The sequence below is a fragment of the Otolemur garnettii genome, unplaced genomic scaffold (genome assembly GCF_000181295.1).
Source record: "Otolemur garnettii isolate 467f Iridium unplaced genomic scaffold, OtoGar3 scaffold00029, whole genome shotgun sequence".
NCBI classification, from domain to species: Eukaryota; Metazoa; Chordata; class Mammalia; order Primates; family Galagidae; genus Otolemur; species Otolemur garnettii.
In genome coordinates this window covers 18,898,938-18,905,263 of record NW_003852424.1, presented here as the reverse complement: position 1 = coordinate 18,905,263, position 6,326 = coordinate 18,898,938, and positions in this window count along the sequence as shown.

The window sequence follows — 6,326 nt, the reverse complement described above, 5'->3', positions numbered from 1 at the left end:
ATAGTGCAAAAACAACAATGGGTAGAAAATCGTCGGTGACAATGCAGTGACACTATGAGGTGACTGTGTCCATAACTGCCGCACAAAATGGGGGGAGGGTGTTAGTTACTTAATAATGTCATTAATGGGATAGTGAGTAAAAAAGAAAAAAAAGAACGTCATTGATGAAGCAGTACAAAAGATAGTGTTATTAAGTCTCAATTCTTAAGTACATGTCTTTTTAATATTCTGTAAGAATAAATGGAAAGTACAGATGAAGCACTTCAGCTGTGAATCAAAATAAGATGGTTGTTTCTAAGAAAAGCACTCAAGGGATTTTTGAGTTGTGAGCTGTTTTTTTTTTTTTTTATCTTTCATTTGGAGGAACAAGTACCAGTCTACACTAAATATAATGCTATTTTATATTTAGACTTTGGTTATTGGCAGAAATTTCACAAAAACAGAAAAAGGGACTGTCACTTCAAAGGAAGTTGAAAGTATTTGTCTTCAATGAAAAAATAATAGATTTCAAATGAAAAACGTTTAGAAAACTTCATGAGCTGGCAGTATACCCATCATTAGAGACTTTTCTGATGAGATTAGATGATTTTAATGAATATTCTTTTTTGTTTCTTCAACTGTATACTGAAATGTTTCAATATTTAAATGAGCTAATTAACATTAGTGGATCAATATAACAAATATGTCACAAAATCACACAGCGTAAGAGATTCATTTAAAGTTCATGATGTGGCTTTCGATTTCACGTTGCAACCAACCCTAAAGAAACTTCCACTTGTCAAGTTTGGGTGTAAACCAAAGAATGTCCACAATTACCTGAAAAGGCTATGAAAATATGACTTACTTTTTTCCAATTGCTTATCTTTGTGAAGCTAGACTTTCTTCATAGGCTTAAACCAAAATTTTATATCTTAACAATTTGAATGTGGAAGCAGATATAAAAATCTAGCTGTCATTAAAGAGAGTTAAAACCATATAGTTATTTTTCATAATTTTTTTCTTATAGTTACTTTTCAACACATAGTGGGTTGATCATTGTTTTAGAAAAAATTAACAATAAACATTTTCACTTTTCAGTTTTTAATTTTTAATATGATAAATGCTGATAGATAATACATAAAGATCTTTGGGTTTTATAATAATTTTTAAGAGTACAAAAAGTTCTGACATCAAAAAGCATGAGCAGAGCTACTACAGATTATTTCTGTACAAGCTTGCCTGAATCTCTCTTCTTTTTCATTCCATAATTCATTCTACTCATAATTATTGGGGAGATGTTCTTTTTCAGATATTGTACTAGGCTTTGAGGATTGAGCTATACTGACCTCAGGAGCTGACAGGGTAAACAAAGTCCCAGTTTCCAGACTCTCAAAATTCATCTTACAGTAAATAAATTCTTCTAATTATTTCATTGTGATAATGTAACTCTTCTGGTCTGTATTACTTTGCTAGAGCTGACATAATAATATGTCACAGATGGAGTGATTTAACAGGAAATTTTCTCAGATTTGGGGGCTAGACATCCCAAAATGAAGGTCTCAGCAGGTTTGGTTTCTTTTGAGGCCTTCCTCCTTGACCTGCAGATGGCCACCTTCTTGCTGTGTCCTCACATTGTTTTTTCCCTATTGGTGCACGTTTCTCTCTCTCTCTCTCTCTCCCTCTCAGACACACACACACACGCACGCACGCACGCACGCACGCACACATTCTCTCTCTTTTTCTCTCTGGTCTCCTTCTGTCTCTCTGGTCTCCCTCACCTTCTTATAAGGACACCAGTAAGATGGGATTAGGGCCTTCTCTTGTAGTCATTTTTAACTTAACCACCTCTTTAAAGGCCCTATCTCCAAATACAGTGCCATTCTGAGATATTGGGGATTAGGGTTTCAATGCATGAATTTGACCGAGAGTGGGGACAGGGCTTAATTCAGCTATAGCATGCTCAGAACTGTTTACATTTTCAACTCTCCATTTCCAATAGGCTTTGCTACTGAAAAGCACTACTGGATTTCATGAAATTTTAAAGCCCCCTTATTAAACAGCCCATCTAGTTTTCCTCATCTAGGAATTCCCACCGCTATCCTTGGTCTATTTTCTCATCGTTTCTACTCATCTCCATTCTTTAAAGCCCATTACTTACACCTTCATTCTTAAATGATCTTGGTTTTTTATTTTTTCTCTCTCTGAACTGCATGACTCACTGTCAGTAAATAATGATTTTGCCTTTACAGCATTCAGTATCAATGTGCAATATCTTTCATTAATACCATCCATATCGGGGCGGCACCCATGGCTCACTGAATAGGACACTAGCTCCACATACTGAGGGTGGTGGGTTCAAACCCGACCCCAGTCAAACTGCAAACAAAATTGGCCGGGCGTTGTGGTGGGTGCCTGTAGTCCCAGCTACTTGGGAGACTAAGGAGACTAAGAAAATCACCTAAGCCCGAAAGTGGGAGGTTGCTGTGAGCTACGATGCCACAGCACTCTACTGAGGGTGACAAAGTGAGACTCTGTCTCTAAAAAAAAAATACCATCCATATAGTAGTCACTATATCCATAAGAAAGTGTAGCCGTTAGGAATTACAATCAATCCTTACATATGCATACACTATTTATTTTATCTAAAGAAGTTCCTGGCTCTGAGTCCCAATCTGAAGACAGTGGTAAAATTCAATAGCTATCTTCTTCTTCACTCAGTTTCATGCCCAGCTTGTGGGATCCAATTCAGGTTCTAGGAAAAGGAGAGAGGGATGTAATGCTAAACTTGTTCCTATTTCTATCTGCCTGTTTTTTCCTGCTGGAAGTTCTGCATCATCCATGCCACAGGTGATTAATGCTGTACACAACTTTTGACACACCTAAAAATGGCACACATTCAGGATAAGTCTGAGATGCATAGGATTGTGTGTGATGTACACAAGGGAAGATCCAAGAGGTCTCACACAGCAGTAAGTCCTGCTTCTTCTGCTATGATGTTGGAACAATTTACAAGCTCACCACAGAAGTCCCCCAAACAATGTGCGTGTGAGACAGGAGTTAGCATAACAAGCGTACAATGCATTCTTAAAACAGTGAAATGAAAAGTTTTCATTCCAAGATTACATGCACTGTGACATGAGATCTTACCTCCATAAGAATTTGTCAGGACAATGGATAGGACAAAGAAGTGTGGTTGAGTTTTCCCCATGTTCTCCTGACATAACACGCCTTGTCTCCTATCTATCTCCTGGGACCTTACAGGGTGTGTGTAGAAACTAGCTACAGTGACAGTACTTTACAAAGAAATTGACATGGTATGTACAGCGATACAGGTGGACACTTGGTCAACATTGCTCAAGCAGTAGTTCACCATAATCAGAAGTGTCTAAACACTGACAGCAAACAACTTTGAGCATCTCTTGTAATTGCAGAAGTTAAAAGTGACTTGTCTTCATCTTTTGCTATCAGCATACTGAGTAGTACAATTTTTCCCTGTTAAAATGTGCATACATTTTTTGGCGCCCTCTGTATTTCAGATGTTAGCCTTTAATCAGATGTGTGATTTGCAAATAATTTCTCTCAATCCCTGGGTTGTCTTGTCACTCTGTTAATTGTTTCCTTTGCTGTGCAGAAGCTTGATGTAATTCCCTTTCTCTATTTTTGCTTTTGTTGCCTTGCTTTTGGAATCCTATCCAAGAAAAAATTGCCCATATCAATGTGAGAAGGTTTTCTCTTATGTTTTCTTTGAGTAGTTTTACAGTTTCCCATATTATGTTTAAGTCTTTTGTACATTCATCCACTTTAAGTTGATTTTAGTATATGGTGTGAGAAAAGGATCCAATTTCATTCTGCATGTGGATGTCCAGTTTTCCTGATACCACTTACTGACATATCCTTTCTCCATTGTGTGTTATTGGTTTCTTTGTTGAAAATCAATTAACTGTAAATACTTGCATTTACTTCTGGGCTTTCTATCTTATTCCATTGATGTATGTGTTTCTATGCCAGTCCTAGGCTGTTTTGATTACTATAGCTTCACACACACACACACACACACACACACACAGAGTATTTTGAAATGAGGAAATGTGATGCCTCTATCTTTGCTCTTTTTGTTCAAGAGTGCTCTGGCTATTTGGTTCTATATTAATTTTAGGATTTTTTTTCTATTTTTATGAAAAATAGTCTTGGAATTTGATAGAGATTATAGTGAATCTATAAATTGCTTTATATAGTTTGGATATAACATTAATTCTTTCAATCCATGGACATGAAATATCTTTCCATTTATTTGTTTCTTCCTAAATTTCTTTCATCAGTGTTTTACAGTTTTTAGTGTACAGATCTTTCACCTCCTGGTTAAATTTACTCCTAAATATTTTTTTGATGCTATCATAAATGGAATTGTTTTCTTTCTTTTTTTTCTTTTCTTTCTTTTTCTTCTATTTAGTTTGTTGTTAGCATATAAAAAATGCTACTGATTTTTATATGTTGATTCTGTAATCTGAAACTCTATTGAATTTGTTTATAGATTCTAACCATTTTTTGGTGACATTTAAAAGTTTTGTTGTTTTTTTTTTTTTTTTTTTTTGAGATAGAGTCTACCCTCCATCGAGTGCCACAGCGTCACAACTCACAGCAACCTCAAACTCTTGGGCGTAAGCAGTTGTCTTACCTCAGTCTCCCAAGTCGCTGGGACTACAGGCACCTGCCACAAAGCCCAGCTATTTTTGTTGTTGTTTAGCTGGCCTGGGCCAGGTTCAAACCCACTAACCACTGTCCTATGGGCACTGAGCCCTAAAGGTTTTCTATATACAAGATTACATCATCCCCACATGGAAGCCAAAATAAACTTTAAGTCAGAAACTATAACAATAGACAAAGAAAGTCATTATATAATGACAAAAAGTTCAATTCACCAAGCAGTTACACAATTGTAAATATATATGCATGCAACATCAGAACACCTAAATATATAAACCAAATACTAATAAATCTGATGGGAGAGATATACTGTAATGCAGTAGTAGGAGACTTTGATATTCCACTCTCCACCTTGGACATACCATCTAGACAGAAAATCAGGAAGAAAACACTATAGATTTAACAAAATGCGCCTAACAAGAAATTAACAAAACATCCAACAGCAACAGAATATATATATCTTCTTAAGTGCACATAGAAATTCTCCGGGATAGATATGTTAGGCCATAAAGTAATTCTTAACAAATTTAAGAAGATTAAAATAATATCAATTATCTTTTATGATCACAATGGTATAAATCTAGAAATAAGGAGAAATCTTGGAAAACTTGAAAAGGCTCTCACTCCATCCTTCCTTTCTCTCAAAAGCAACTGGTTTGCCAACTCTCCCACAGACTCGCACTATTTTCATTGAACACAGTACTGGAAGCAATTAGAGAAAGAAAAAGAAATCAAACTTATTATGATTTTTTGACACATGTAGCTTAGAAATGCTTATCTTTGGGTCAAAATATCTTGCTTACTTTAATTATGACCTGAACATGTTATATATTACAATGTTATCTCTTACTTAACAATTGGCTTTGTGTGACACATAATATTTTATGTCATCAGTTTTCTTTTCTTTCTTCTACTTCAGGATTGACTAGGTAAAATTTTCATCATTTAACTTACACATTGTAAAAGTAATTAATTTGTATGTGTATCTCCTATAAACAGCATATATGGTTGAATTTTTTAAAAGAGTAATCCTGCTTAAAAGTCATTGTTTTTTATAGAAGGAGTTAAATTCATTTATATTAATTATAAATAATGTTATTTTTGCACTTGGTTTTAGCATTTTACAATGTCTTTCTTCATTCTTGGCTATAGTTGTATTGATATTTTTATATTTTCTTAGGGTTTTTGTCTATTATTTGGAAATTATAAGCTCTATGTCTGTCATTTCATTCATTAATCTATATATTTTAATGCAACTAGTTAAGATAGTACAGTGTTATTTTAAACTGTTTCTAAATAAAAGAAAACCTTTATGCCTTCTTCAAACATTTATGTCATTTTTGTCCAAAATTATGTCAATTGAAAATAAAAATTACATTAAATTAAATCAAAATGGGAAAAAGTTTTATAGCATTTTTATTTGCCCTTACCTACCCACCTCTGGCTCAGCAGCAGTCTTGAAGACAGAAATTTGTGTTCCTAGTATGGGAGCCTAGTCCCTAATTCTGGAGGGAGCAAAATAGACTTTGCTTTCAAATTCCTGTGTAGGTCTATTCAAACATGTCTGGGGACTGTCTGAAAGACTGATGCAAAGTGCTCATCTCTGTTTCATCTAACAGAACTGGCATAATAGTGGCAGCCAT